Below are 16623 nucleotides of genomic sequence, written 5' to 3' on the forward strand. Positions count from 1 at the left end.
ATCCCGCAAAGCATGCTGGTAAGGACCCTCCCAAGACGACAGAGGCGGCGGCCGATGCTGGTGGCGATGCTGAGAAGAATCCCGAAGATGATGCTGGTGCAGGTGCTGATGAAGCGATGATTGAAGAGGGTGCTGCCCCTTAAAAGCAGCGAAGTGGGCAATGATGGATGTACGTGCCAAGGCCGGAGCCCACTTTTTTAAGTTTGATGGTTGTGACCTGTTGAACAATTTATTTTCCATGTCTTTTGAACAATTTACCTTTCCTGCATTAGAACAATTTGATAACCAAAGGTGGATGGGTCCTGGATTTCAGGATGAAGCCCTTGGTTATCAGTTAGTATATTTTGTTTTGGACAATACAACGGTTGGAGGTGGATGGGTTTCAGTTTGGGACGAAACCTTCAAACGTTGTGTAAATATGGTTATGAATCCCTTGTGCTTTTGGTGGATGGGCCTTGGTTTAAGGTGAAACCAAAAACACAACTTTTGATATGCTAATAATATAACCCTCTTTTGACTTATTTGTTGTAGCCTTTTTAATTTTTACCATGCATTACTTAGTTTAGATTTTAGCTTTGTGAAATTAGTGTTATCATTTCTGTGAAGGTATCCTGATCAATATACTCAGTGATATCCTATGCAGACTTTCGTAAAATAAGACTTCTCAATATCCAAACAATTTGAACAAAGTTTCTCAAAATAGTTTATTTTTCAAAATCTCAACTAATTCGAATAAAGTTTTCAAAGGAAAAAGATAGTTTACTCAGAGTTTATAAACAAATCCAACTCTGATTTTTAAACCCAAGTATTGCATCCCCAGTCTTTGTACACTTGGTTCAAACCTGACTCTTTGTGCCTTACATAATCGCCTTAGGAGAAATGTGCCCTGTGCACGAAATCTTCCAACACTTAGAAAAAATTGCTTAGATTTATGTTCAACTGTGTAGACAGTTCTTGTGTTACTGGGGAAAAACCCGAAAACATCCTGGAGATAAATCCTTAGTATCCAGGGTATAATCCCAAATTTTCATGCGCTACAGGCGGGATTGTATAAACTCCAAGACTTAGAAAGGTGAAAACCTTTAAACCTTAGAGAGTATGAAAATACCCTTACGCGAGAGAGGGTGACCAATCCTCATATACCTTAAGGATCCAGGGTATAGCCAACAGTAACGAAATTGTCAGCCACTTTTACATGAACTGGTCCCGCCACCTTGAACTATCCCTGGATAACTTGCGCTCCAGGCGGGGTGTTTAAACCCAATTCGCGAGAAAGGTGAATACCTTTAAACCTGTGAAGGGATCAGGATCCCTTAAACGTGAGAGAAGGGGCCAATCCTCTAATCTTTCGAAGTATCCTGAGTGTGTATCCTGGAGCTATATCCCGAATCATATTTTGCAAAACAACCTTAAACTAAGGTGGGTGGTGGCTTGGCTAACACCCCTCTGATGCTTAAGCTAGTATTCGGTCCAAATAAAATAAATTATATTTAAAAGAGACAGAATCCATACCATCTTGAGTTAGAAATTAAATTCTAAACTCACTTGAAACAGGCTTTTAGATGTATAGCATTCCAGGATCTTGGTAGCATATCCCCCTCCATATTCTTAAGTCGGTATGCTCCTTTCCCTGATTCTGATTCAATCTCATAGGGTCCTTCCCATTTTGGAGCTAATTTTCCATCGGCAGGATTGGTAGTATTCTGAAAAGCTTTTCTCAACACCAGTCTCCGACTTGAAACCTCCTAGTCCTTATATTCTTGTTGTATGCTCTGGATATCCTCTGTTGATATGCTGCCATCCTTAGCTTTGTTGCATTCCTTGTTTCATCCATAGTGTCTAACTCGTGGCACATAGCTTCAGGATTCTGCTCAGGATCCTGAAGGTTGGATCTTGCCGTAGGTATCACCATCTCTGTTGGGATCACTGCCTCTGCTCCAAATACCAAAGACAATGGGGTTTGGCCCACTGCATTTTTCGCCGTTGTTCTATCAGTCCACAAAACAGAGGGTAGTTCTTCTGCCCATCTTCCTTTTTTGGCTCCTAATCTCTTCTTCAAGTTGTTGACAATTGTCTTGTTTGAGGATTTAGCTTGTCCATTTGCTTGAGGATGTACCGGGGTAGATATGATCATTTTGATTCCCCAACTTTTGCAAAAGTCAGTAGTCCTCTTGCTTATAAACTGGGATCCATTGTCACAAATGATTTCAGCTGGTACTCCAAACCTGGTCAAGATATTTCTCTTTAAAAAGGATACTACTTCCTGGTCTCTGACTTGAACAAATGCTTCAGCTTCCACCCACTTAGAGAAATAATCAGTCATTGCCAACATAAAGACTTTTCCTCCTGGAGCTTTTTGTAATTTCCCTACTATGTCCATCCCCCATTTCATGAATGGCCAAGGGGAAACTATAGGATACAATGGTTCAGCTGGTTGGTGCAGAATGTTGCTATGCCTCTGAGATGCGTCACATCTTCGAGCATATTCCACAGCATCTTTCTTCATTGTCGGCCAATAGTATCCTGTCCTCAATACTTTCGAAAATAATGACCTGCCCCCAGTATGGTTACCACAGTCCCTTTCATGTATATCCTAAAGTACTTTTTTAGTTTCGGGATCCTCCAAGCACCTTAGATATGGTCCTGCAAGAGATTTCTTATACAAGACATTATTTATAGTGGTAAATTGTGAAACTTTCATCCTAAATGCTTTAGGATTTTCATCTCTAGGGATGTGTCCTTCCTTGAGATATCTTGTGATCGGAGCCGTCCTGGATTTTGAATTCTCCTCAGGATATTCAGCAATAGGATCCTGGATACTTGCTACTCCTTTATCCTGAGGATTCGTAGCAGGATACAAAATATTCAATATTGGTATTTGGGTTCCTTCTGGTATCCTGACCGAGGATCCCAGATTTGCTAAGGCATCTGCTTCAGCATTACCTTCCCTTGGTACTTGTTCAAGTGTAAAAACATCGAAATATCCTGCTAATTTTTTGAGAATATCGAGGTATTCGATTAATTTCTCACCCTTCACTGCATAGGATCCATTAAAATGTTTAGTGATTAACAAGGAGTCAACATATACTTGCAAATTCTTGACATTCATATTTTTAGCTAGTTCTAACCCTGCAATTAAAGCCTCGTACTCTGCTTCATTATTAGTAGCAGGGAATTCACACCTAATAGCCTGGGGTATTATGTCCCCCTGTGGCGATTTCAGCAGTATTCCCAATCCTACTCCTCTAACATTAGAGGCTCTATTAGTGTACAATGTCCAGGATCCTTAGGATTCTCTTAATTGTTGTACATCTAGGTCTACCTCATCCTGAATGTCACTACTGAAATCAGCCACAAAATCAGCTAGAGCCTGTGATTTTATGGCATTTCTAGGTTCATACACTAAGTCATAAGCACTCAACTTTACTGACCACTTGGCCATCCTGCCTAACATCTCGGGTTTCCTAAGCACATTTTTGACAGGATAATTGGTTTTAACATGAATTCTATGTGTCTCAAAATAATGTCTAAGCTTCGTTGATGCCATAACTAGTGCTAGTATCAACTTTTCTAAATGAGAATATCTAGTTTCAGCATCTAACAAACTTTTACTAACATAATAAACAGGATACTGCTGACCTTCATGATCCTTTACAAGGACAGCACTTACTGCATTACCTGATACTGCAAGATACAAGGATAATGGTTCACCATCCTGAGGCTTCATTAGTAGAGGTGCAGTTGAGAGGTATTGCTTCAAATCCTGCAAGGCTGCTTCATGCTTCTCCCCCATTCAAACTTCTTATTTTTCTTCAGGATATCATAAAACTCCTTGCATTTTTCTGTGGATCTTGAGATAAATCAATTTAACGCTGCTACTCGTCCTGTCAGTCTTTGAACATCCTTCATGTTAGAAGGTGATTTGATATCTAGGATGGCTTTGATCTGTTCTGGGCTCGCTTCTATCCCTCTTTTAGTTACCATATATCCTAGAAACTTTCCTGCCCCCACTCCAAAATGGCACTAGCAGGATTCAGCTTCATGTTGTACTGATCCAGGATATCAAATGCTGCTTCAATATCCTGAAGATGATCCTCAGCCTTCTTAGACTTTACTACCATGTCATCGATGTACACCTCCATCGTGTCCCCCAGTTTGTCTTTGAACATCATGTTTACCAATCTCTGGTATGTTGCACCTGCATTTTGCAAACCGAAAGGCATAGTAGTATAACAATAAATACCTGTTGGTGTCATGAAGGCAGTATCCTCCTGGTCCGAAGGTTCCATCTGGATCTGCTGAAATCCTGAGGATGCATCCAAAAAGGTTAACATTTCATGGCCAGCAGTAGCATCTACCATTGAGTCAATATGAGGAAGAGGAAACGGATCCTTTGGACAAGCCTTGTTCAAGTCTGTATAATCCACACAAACTCTCCATTTCCCGTTTTTCTTCTGTACCACTACTACATTTGCTAGCCACCTTGGAAATTTGACCTCTCTGATCATTTTCGACTTCAACAATCTGTCTACTTCTTCTTGAATAATTGCATTTCGTTCTGGAGCAAATTTCCTTCTTTTTTGTTGGACAGGCTTGAATGACCTGTCAATACCAAGCATGTGTGTTATAACATCCTTAGAAATACCTGTCATATCCTCGTGCTTCCATGCGAATGTTGACATCCTGCATTTCAAAAAGTTAGTTAATTGGTGCTCAATATCCTGAGGGATATTGGTCCCTACGAGCACCGAGATATCCAGATTATCCTGATCCAGGATAACTTTCTTTACATCCTGCTCCGAAGCCTCCGCGATATCCTGGGCCCGTATCTTTAATTTCTATGCTGCATTAGGCTTGGTAGAGGATTTCATGGAGGATGAGTAACACTCCTTTGCTTCCTGCTGGTCACCGTCTACTTTGACAACCCCTCAAGGTGTAGGGATTTTGATGCACTGATGATAAGTCGATGGCACAGCTTTCATATCATGGATCCACGGCCTGCCCAATATAATATTATAGCAGGATAGAGAGTCCATCACACAGAAGCGTGTCTTATTGAATTGACCCCTTCAACATATACTGGTAATTTAATCTCTCCCACGATATTCCTAGCTTCTCCACTGAAGCCAACGAGTACTGTGGATTTTGAAGTGATATCCATTGGGGATACATTCATCCTCTTCAACGTCTCTAGTTGGATTATGTTGACGGAGCTTCCATTGTCCACCAATATCCTGCGTACAAAATGGTTAGCCACATATAATGTTATTACCAGAGCATCATGGTGAGGATCCTTGACAGTATCCCTGTCATCACTATCAAAAGTGATCACTTTATCAGCTGTGAGGGTTGTCATCCTAGTTGGTCTTTCCCCTCTTTCGGCTTTAGCCTCCTTTGCATGCCTCTTGGCCGCGGAATATGAAGTTCCACAAATGTCGGATCGTCCTGAAATAAAGTTGATTATCTTGGCATCTGCAGGAGGTGATGCTGCACGTTCAGGATCCTTCTCAGTATCCTGACCCTTATTCTTCTTTCTTCCCAGAAGATCCTTCAAATTTCCTTGTTGGTGCACTTGTGTCTGTACTTTGTCTTTATTTTGTCATGATACAAAACGATGTCTTTTGTTAGTCTGGGTTACGTCTTAGGTTTGTTAATATGTGTGCTTGATGTAAGTTTGACCAAGTCAACCATCCTCCTGGTTTGACTTGGCCAAACAGTTAGACATGGTTGTAACATGTTTGTGTCGAAGGATGAGTCATCGAAGGATTGTTTAGATCCTTCGATGAGCTCGAAAGATAAACCTTCGATGGATTGTTTAGATCCTTCGATGAGCTCGAAAGATAAACCTTCGATGGATGTTGATGGACCTCGAAGGATATCATCATTCGAGGTATATGTGGATCCTTCGATAGGTTTCAGATCGATAGATGATCTTTCGATCAGTCTATCTGATCCTTCGACCAGACGAGCTGTGATGGGTATATATATACTCATGTAATGTGTTCACTTTACAGGAAGACAGAGAAGTGTGTGAGAGAGTGTGAGTGAACTTAGTCTTGTAGAGAGCGTATTTTCAGTTTGGTCAAGGGCTGTAACCGTGTCCACTGAAATACAAGAGAAAACTTTGATATCTCGTGTGTCTACCTTTCTCTTTGTAGCTTGTGTTCTCATATAAACTACCGGTTTGCATTCTAGCTTGGATTCCGCACTTGCTAGTGTGTTAAACATAACAAGGATAAGGTTTAACCTCAACCTCCGGGGGACCTACAAGTGGTATTAGAGCCGTGGCTCTTTTCCTTGTTAAAAACCAAGTTTATACAAGACTTTGGAGTGTTTGGACAAAACTCACATGGTTTAGCACCCGTTTTTAGTGTTTTTCTCGCATTTCTAGACGTAAAAACGTGTTCTAAACTAACCGGGTGTGTTAAAGGACGGGTTGGGTAACTTAAAAACTTGTTTTTAAGAAGTTTGGTAATTTCCGGCCAAATTCCGGCTTACTCCGGTGACCGGTTTTTCTGGATAAGAACCTTCCTTTTTAAGCAATAATTTATTGGGTCAAATCTGGTTTGGTAAAAGGTATGGTTTGAACATACTTTCTGCCTAAAGCTTTCTACCAACCCATCACCTTTTCACCAACCTGTCACTCTTTGTCAACTGTGTCAGTACAGATCGAAGGATATCCTTCGAAGTCGAAAGATCATCTTTCGACCAAAGGAAGTTCGATAGATAATCATCCTTCGAACATCCTTCGAAGTCTGTGACTTATCCTTCGATCCAAGGAATCTTTTCGAAGGATATATCTTTCGATCTACAGTTCTTATTCGAAAGATAAGGATCCTTCGATTGGAGAATCTTTCGAAATCATTGTTCGAAATTCAACAGTGAACTTTCGAACACTGTTGATCCTTCGAATAAGTATTGATCCTTCGATCCTAGTCTGTTTAAGTTTAACAAGTTTGTGTTTTTCAGGTCTTTCGATCAGGGATCCTTCGGCTGGTCGTTTTCATTCGAGATATTAACATAGTTTGTGAAAATTAAATTTTAAATCAATTTTCACTTAATATATTAATTTTTATAAAATGGGAACAAACGGTCAGTGGGATCCAACCGCGTGGACTACAACAACTTTGACTCCACAATCATCAGCTACGCAATCTGCGTCAGATTTTGACAAAACTGCATGGATGTGGGCTATTGCCCCACCTCAAGCTGCAATGATAACTGCAAATCAATGGGCATTAGTCACAAATCAAAGCAGCAGCATTCAAGCAATGATGCAGAACGACAGTGAAACTGGTACAAGCACAAAACCGCCAAAGCTAAATCACATCAATGATTGGGGATGGTGGAAAGAAAGGCTGAGAACTTATGTTCAGGGGCAAGGTCAAGATCTATGGATGTGTTTCTTCACCGCATTTGATAATGATTTGGAAGTTGCAGGATCTAATCCACAAACTTACAACACTATGTCTGATGATGATAAGAAGAAATTTGAGTTAGAAAAGAAAGCATTCATGATTCTCACACAAGCCCTTCACAGAGACATTTACCACCAGTTTGTTTACTGCATGACTACTAAAAGCTTGTGGGATATGCTCACATTACAATGTGAAGGAAATGCTCAATCTAGAAAGATCAAGCAAGAATTACTGAAGAAAGAGTTTGAAGGATTCACGTGTATGGAGAATGAGACTTTGGCAGAGTTATCTACAAGGTTCCATCACTTGTTGAGCGAGATGTTTGCTTTTAGAGTCACTGCCACTCCACAAGAAATGGTGCAGAGATTCGCTGATAGCTTACCAGCAAAGTGGAGCAGTTTTCTTGAAATTCTCAAACAAAATGGTGTTCTAGACACAATCACCGTCTATGAGTTAATTCAAAAATTGGAGAACAAGGATGTAGAAGAAAAGCTTAAGGCAAAAAGAACACTAACTCCTCAAAATCCAGAGATGTACTTTGGGATTGCAGGAGGTATCAGTGGAGAAAAACCAGCCTCTCAACACGCGAAGCTTCAAACAGCTTTCATCTCAAACACCGGACCTTCCACAACAAATCAGTTTGATCCTTCAGCATACACGATGATGTATTCAAGACCAGATTCTTCTTCTCAACAACAGTATGTGCAACCAACAGCTCAGCAATTCACACCACCGCCTTTCTTAGACCCAAGCAGAACTCAGCAGCAACAACCGCAACAGCAAGGGTTTTATGGAAGCTCTTCAAATTTTCAAGCCACTTCCAATCCGAACACAGTCAGATTAGACACTTCCAACTTCTCCAAAGTCAGTGTCGAAATAGCCAAGGAGCATATGGAGATGTTGAACACCTTGGTTAGTGCTTATTGTGGATTGGTCGCAGGTCAGATTGGGAATATCAATCTAACCAATGAAGATTATCAGCAAGTGGATAGAGAAGAGTTTGAAATGATGGATATCAAATGGGCTCTTGCTAGTGCAATTCGAAGAGCAAAGGAGTTTATGGAAAGGACGGGGAGAACCAACTTGGATAGCAACAACAACACCAAGTATGGTTTTGATAAGAATGTTGTCACTTGCTTCAATTGTGATGAAAAGGGTCAATTCAAGCGGGAGTGTCAGAAGCCACCTAAGTAAGGAAATCAGAATCCCTTCAGGAATCAAGGACAGCCACAACAGCAACTGAACAACAATTCTGTCTGATCAATAGTTCTCGTTGGAGGAAATGCATCTGGAACCACAAACACTAATCCCCACAGAGGATTGGTTGTTCAAGCTGATGAAATCTGCAACTGGGGCCTTCAGCTTGGAGAAGGAGGAAATGGTGGAACAACATGTTATGCTAAAGTGATTGAGAAGGTAGTAGAACCCGTGTCTGCTGGTGAATCTTCAGAAGATGAAGATAGTTCGGGTTATAGTGGGAGCATGGATGGGGAATCACTTGATGCTGGTGATTTATCAAGTGATGCTTTAAATTTGGAGGTTGATGAGCTTTTGGCTGAAGCTGAAGCATTATGCAAGAGAAGATCTATTCTCTGCCAGAAATCTGCTGGAACTTCCGAGAAGCTTGCTCCGTTCTTCTCTGAAGATGGATCTTTTTCTTTTCATACAGCCTTTATGGCTCACGTAGAAGGTCAGACTTCTCAGGTATGTGATACTAATTCTGACTCTATTTCTGTTCCTATTGAATGTGCAAAGTGTTAAAAATATGCTGAAAAGGAAAGTCAGTTTGAAATCACACACAAACACAATCAAGAATTGATTGTAGATCTTTCTAAAGTAACCGAAGCTAACTTGTTTTTAACCAGAAATGAAAAGGAATTTAAAGCAACAATTGCGTCATTAAGACATGATGTTTCAGAATTACAAAAGGCTGTTTTGTGAAAACAACATGCTAACAATAATCTTATTGACACAATTGAAAAGCAAATGGTAGAGTTAGCAACAGCTCGATGTGAATGTGAGACAATTAAGCAGAAACTGGAAAGCTATTCCAATTCCCGCTATGTATTGGATCACATTATTGACGTTCAAAAGAAAAAGGGGGATGCAAAATGTATTAGATTCAAATCATGTCCTCCCCCAATGAATCACAATTACTCCAAATTGCCTGATGACGAGGATATGCCCCGTTTTGAACCTACTGTGCCACTCGGTCTAGATGACTTTGCAGCAGGCCTCGGGTTCACAACTGGTACATCATCCTCGGGTCAATCAGAATCTGAGAATGTGACAGATTCATCGTGTGTTAAGGAACAGAGTCCTCCCATTGTTGAGGATGTTGATTCTTCGGACGATGAATCTGAAGAAATTGTGAAACAACAGTCTAACTCGGTTACAACAGATATTCCAATCGAGAATCACATCCTGTGTGATCCACCAGTGAAACCGAGTAAGACTGAAATGTCAAAAGCAATGGAGTCCCTTGTATCTAACCTTGAAGGGAATAATTTGTTGTACACGCTCAAAGGAGATAGCAAAATCTACTCTAACAAAGATTTTCCAATTAAAAATGTAAATCAAGATTTAATTGAGCAAATTTTTGAAGGATGCACTGATAAGTTTTTGGGGAACAAAAGTGGCAAAGTTACCGTCACTCAATGTGATCCAATTCCGTGTGAACAAATTAGAAAACAATACGGAAACCAAAAACTACCAATTGAGCGAAAACAACAAGTCAACTCCGGAAAGGGTAAGGTACAGGGAAAGAAGGCTCAGAACAACAATGTTCAAGCACCTTAAGTTCAGCAGCCTAAGACTGAACAACCAAAGGTTCAACAACCTAAAGTTGAACAGTCTAAGGCTACTCAACCTAAGGCTGCACAACCTAAAATTCAACAATCAAAGGTTGAGCAACCTAAGGTTCAACAACGAAAGGTGCAAAACAAAAGAGCTCCTGTTAAGAAACGAGAACCGAAAATGAACTTTGTTGGATCCACGGGTTCAGACAAACTTGAAACATTTCAGGATAAATCTAACGTTGATTTTGTAAAACAAGTTAGAATTTTAAAACGAAATGATCAGAATAATTACACCCAACACACCAACGGATGTGATTTAGGTCCAAGCACGTCTAGATCACAAAGTTCATTGTCTGGTTCTCCGTCTGGTCATCAACATGTTTCTCCGAAGTTTGTAGAGCGGAGAACATGTTTTGAATGTGGCACAGCTGGGCATATTGTAAGATATTGCCCACACGTGCAAAAGCTGAAGTCAAAAACGAGTGCTCCCCAAGAAATCGATTACCAAAAACGACCAGTTTCCCCGAAACAAGACCCACGTGTCTTGAAAGAAAGGGAAAATAAGTTAAAGCAAAAGAATCAAAAGGTAATTGAAAAGGCCTTAAAATCAGAGGTCAAAGAAGAAAAACCTGTACAAGCAAAACCTGAAACTGTAAAACCAGTAAATGCTAAAACAATAAATTCAAATACTGGTAAAGGACAAACAGCTTGGAAGCAAAAGCAGGTACTTCAATCAGGGGGAGCACCACAGATTCTTTTTCCTAATCATCAAGTGATTGAAATCACCTTCCTTGATGATCAAGGACGACCCAAGTCCACAAAGGCTTGGGTCCCCCTCTCAAACTGATAAGTTAGTTGCATGTGCAGGCGGCTCTAGGAGGAACTATTAATAGTCATTGGATTGTTGATAGTGGGGCTTCCAGGCACATGACGGGCGACTATCGTCTTCTTTTCGATGTGTGAAGTATAAGAGGAGGATATGTCGCGTTTGCTGGAGACAAAGGAGGGTATATCACCGGCGAGGGAATGATCTCAAATGGAGTTGTGAGTTTCGACAAAATCAATTATGTGCAACAGTTGGATCACAATCTCCTGAGTGTTTCTCAGATCTGCGACAAGAAGTTCACCGTGCATTTTGATGATGCCGGTTGTTATGTGCTGAAGCCAGGATTCAAGATTCCCGAAGAATGGATTCTCTTATCAGCACCAAAAGTTAATGATTTGTATGTCCTCGATATGAGCCAAGCAATAACTAAGTCCAAACAAGTTACTTGCTTTATTTCAAAAGCCACTGAAAAGGAGACGATCTCTTGGCACAGACGGATGGGTCATATTCACCTCAGAAAAATGAATCACCTTGTCAAAAACAATCTGGTGAGAGGTGTCAATGTGAAGAATTTTCAACTTCAAGATGTCTGTGTGCCGTGTTTGAAAGGGAAGCAGATCAGGAAATCACATCCATTGAAGAAGGTTAACACTGTAAACATGCCACTCGAACGTCTGCATATGGACCTTTTTGGCCCAGTCAAACACAAGAGTATGCACGGGGAGGTTTTCTGCTTGGTAGTCACTGATGACTATTCAAGATTTTCATGGGTTGCTTTCATGGTCCACAAGAGCGAGACTCCAGAAATTCTAAAGAATTTGATCACCTTGTTGGAAAATCTTTATAATCTAAAGGTGAGGCGAATTCGAAGCGACAACGGAACCGAGTTCAAAAACAGGGTTATGGATGAATTTTGCACTGCAAAATGAATCCTACATGAATACAGCACTCGGTACACGCCACAACAAAACGGAGTCGCTGAAAGAAAGAACAGAACCTTAATTGAGACTACAAGAACCATGTTGGTTGAGTCTCAGCTTCCAGTTCGATTCTGGACTGAAGCTGTTGCCTCGGCTTGCTACACGTTAAACAAGGTTCTCACAGTGAAAAGACATGGCAAAACGTGCTTCGAACTCCTACACAAGAAGACTCCTGACTTGGAATATCTAGAACCTTTTGGTGCACCATGTACCATGATTGAGCCTGACGGGAAGTTTGGTGCCAAAGCTATCGAAGGTTACTTCCTTGGGTATGCTACTCCTAATCTGCGAGTATGGAACCTGACTACCAAGAAGATTGAAGAGTGGGGTGAAGTAAAAGTTCAAAGATATTCTAATCCACCGAAGCCTTCTGGAGATCCATGGATGTTCGATTATGATGGTCTTTTCGACTCATTCAATCTGCCGACATTTGATGATGACAATGCAATTGCTCAAATGTTGTCTGAAAGCGAGAATGCGACGGGCTCTCAGTTAGTTCGCCCAATCATTGTTGACTCACAAGCATTTTCTTCTGTCAACAATCTCGTTTCAAATGAGGTGTTTAATGATGCTGTCGACTACAATTTGTCATCAGAAGATGAGGAGTATGTTGATGCAAATGATGGTGAAGCACCGCGTCCGGTTCAAGGTACTTCAGAAGCAACGGATCCAGCGTCTGCGCCAATTATCCAAGAAGAAAATGCATCATCTTCTACAACTCAACAGCTTCAGAATGATATCGGGAATTTAAATATCAATAACATGAGGACCAATGTTGAAATTCCTCCAGTTCCTGAAAACCGAATTCATAACATTCATCCTCAGCAGAATATTATAGGTGATGTTCTTAGTGGTGTAAGGACAAGGAATCAAATCAGAAATAACGAAAATGCTGGCTTGTATGCTGAGATACGAGAATCGGGACAACAAAATGATTGGTCTTTCGCCTGCTATGTTAGCCAAGAAGAGCCTAGATCTTGGAAGGAGGCATTGAAAGATGATTCCTGGGTGGAAGCAATGCAGGAAGAACTGCAACAATTCCAGAAGCTAGGTGTTTGGAAACTCGTAGAGAAACCTGCTGGTTACAAGAAGATTGGTACCCGTTGGGTGTTTAAATGCAAAAAGGATGACCGCGGAGTTGTTATCCGGAACAAAGCACGTTTAGTCGTTCAAGGTTTTCGTCAGATTGAAGGGATCGACTACAACGAAGTGTATGCACCTGTTGCACGTCTGGAAGCAATTCGGATCTTTCTGGCTTATGCCTCATTCAAAGGATTCAAGGTTTTCCAGATGGACGTCAAAAGTGCATTCTTACATGGTGTGGTTGAAGAAGAAGTGTACGTCGAACAGCCTCCAGGTTTTGAAGATCCTATTCATCCCGATCGGGTTTGGTTGCTCAACAAAGCTCTCTATGGTCTTCATCAAGCACCGCGAGCTTGGTATGCAACCTTATCTAATTACTTGCTGGAGAACGGTTTTCGAAGGGGTCTTATCGACTGTACTCTTTTCATCAAAGAACAAGATGGAGATCTTCTTCTGGTACAGGTATACGTCGATGATATTATTTTTGGTTCTACTAATGATGTCTTGTGTAGGAATTTCGAGCGCATTATGCAGGATAAATTCGAGATGAGTGTTATGGGGGAAATGACTTTCTTTTTGGGCCTACAAGTACAACAAACGGAGTCTGGGATATTCATTCATCAGACTAAATATGTTGGCGACATCTTGAGCCGGTTCCAGATGTCTGATGCAACGCCCATTGGTACCCCATTGCCACAAAATCACGGAATTACTCTAGACTTAAAGGGTGAAGCTGTTAACCCCTCTTATTACCGCGCAATGATCGGATCTCTTATGTACCTCACAGCATCAAGGCCAGATATAATGTACCCAACGTGCCTGCTTGCCAGATATCAAGTTAACCCAAAGGCCTCACATCTTGCAGCTGTCAAAAGGATTTTTCGTTATTTGAAGGGTTACCCTGACACCGGTCTATGGTACCCTAGGATAATAACTTTGACTTGATCGCTTTCAGTGATTCTGATTTTGGCGGATGCAAAATCGACGGCAAATCCACAACAGCTGGATGTCAGTTTTTAGGAAATCGCCTAGTCACATGGCAGTGCAAGAAGCAAACGTGTGTCGCTACTTCAACATGTGAAGCTGAATACATTGCTGCCTCAAGTTGTTGCTCCCAAGTCCTTTGGATCCAACAACAATTACGCGACTACGGTTTTGAATTCCTAACTACTCCTATTTACGTTGATAATTCTGCTGCATTACAGATCACTAGAAATCCTGTGCAGCACTCAAAGACCAAACACATCGATATCAAATATCACTTCATACGTGATTGCTTTGATAAAAGGCTAATCGATGTTGTTAAGGTCCACACAGATGACCAACGTGCCGACCTATTTACCAAAGCGTTTGACAAATCAAGATTTGACTTTTTATTATTGGTAAACGGCATTAAGGTCAAGCAAGAGTAAACCAACATCGGAAAATCATTTTTGTAAATACCCTTGTGTTTTAAATTTGTCTTAGTTTATTGATTTTAGGGGGAGTAAATCCAAAAAAAAAAAAAAAATCTGAAAATCCAAAAACATCGAAAAATTTCAAAAACACAAAAACAATAGAAAAACAAAAATGAGTTTCCTGGCGAGCAAAAGAGAAAATGATAGTACATCAGTGGTCTATCCAAACCTCTTTAAACCTTAAATGAAAAACGATAAGTAGCTCTATATAAGATGTATCGGTAGGCTCACAATCATTTTAAAGTGTGCAGGGTGATATAAATCTTAAATCGACTGAAGACCAGGTGGGAACCATTCATTGGCATATGGTCTTAGTACCGAAATTTCATTTGAGAGATTGCCGAGGTTCTGAGATATTCGGTCTTTATGCTGCTTATCATCTGGGTATCATGGTTGTATCTTTTACTGAAAAATAACGGGGACGCAAGTCTAGATCTTCCATGATACTATACATACGTGTACATACTGCATTCGACCTCAATAAGTGATAAACAATCACATGTCCAAACAAATAAGTGATAAAATATCACATTTATCCGGGAGTCAAGTTCGTCTCTCTCCTGTACGAAAGTACTGACCTGTTCACGGACTTGCTCCTGTGCCCTCATGCATATGAAAATCAAGTTCCTCATCAATAAGTGATTCTATCACATAGGGCTTGTTTTCAAATCAAAATAAGTGAGAATCTCACATCATATACGGTCAAACAGATGATAATCGGTATACTCACCGGTAAGATGAATCCTCGTGCATACCTTGATACGGGAATGTGTCGTGATGTGGATGAACACCGGTCGGTCAGTATAACTCATACCTTAACGTATCCCCTCGCCATGATTACATCTGATAAGTTGAGCTTAAGTGGACAACAATACCGATAATTGTTATATGATGCTTATCTTAATGTTAACTAATTGAACAACAAGAGCGTTTTGGCATGACCGTACACTGATATGATTCTCTTACCCTTGAAACTCGCAAAAACAATGTCTGTATATATTTATTTACTGCTTTCAGTCTTTACATTTGAAAAATTCAAAAATACCAAAAAGATTTTAGGTGTGTTTTAATATAAACTTTATAAAAGCCAAAAAGATTTTATTTCTATTTTATTTTCGATCGTACGATGTTGAAACTCGAGTCTTCGTTGCCTGAAACCTGAACGAAAACCGAATTGATTAAATCTTCATAAACGATCGAAATTTGCAAGTTTTGAAAGTTAGAAACTAAAACTGACAAATTTACTAAACTTTTAAACTGTCGGAAGGTGTTTGATTGTGACATGGTCATTCGTGTGTCATTTGTTTATATAAACTATATTCCAAGCAGTTGTTCTCATTACGCGTTTAGATTTCTTGCATGTGCAGATTCTAAAGGCAAGGAGAACATGGTCGATGACAAGCTTCGCAATGAAGACACGACGTGAAGGCCCTCAAAAGATGAAAATGATCGAGTTACCGCTGACCATCATCAACACCACAAGGATCTCAAGCTATAAGGATCAAGTCTTTCATGAGCATAACTCAAGGGGGAGCTTATGTTAAGGGGGAGTTTGTCAACACACTTCCTACATGAAATGGGGAGTTTGTTGATACACTTTCTGCTTTCAAGACGTGAAGACTTTGAAGATCCTCCGACATTGAAGACTTGAAAGGACGTCAGAGACTTGAAGACACGAAGATCGAGACAAAGCTACAGCCAAAGGGGAGTTTGTTGGTGCACTTGTTTCTGTACTTTGTCTGTATTTTGTCATGATACAAAACGATGTCTTTTGTTAGTCTGGGTTACGTCTTAGGTTTGTTAATATGTGTGTTTGATGTAAGTTTGACCAAGTCAACCATCCTCCTGGTTTGACTTGGCCAAACAGTTAGACATGGTTGTAACATGTTTGTGTCGAAGGATGAGTCATCGAAGGATTGTTTAGATCCTTCGATGAGCTCGAAAGATAAACCTTCGATGGATTGTTTAGATCCTTCGATGAGCTCGAAAGATAAACCTTCGATGGATGTTGATGGACCTCGAAGGATATCATCATTCGAGGTATATGTGGATCCTTCGATA

Source organism: Helianthus annuus, chromosome 3, assembly GCF_002127325.2.
Source record: "Helianthus annuus cultivar XRQ/B chromosome 3, HanXRQr2.0-SUNRISE, whole genome shotgun sequence".
NCBI lineage: Eukaryota > Viridiplantae > Streptophyta > Magnoliopsida > Asterales > Asteraceae > Helianthus > Helianthus annuus.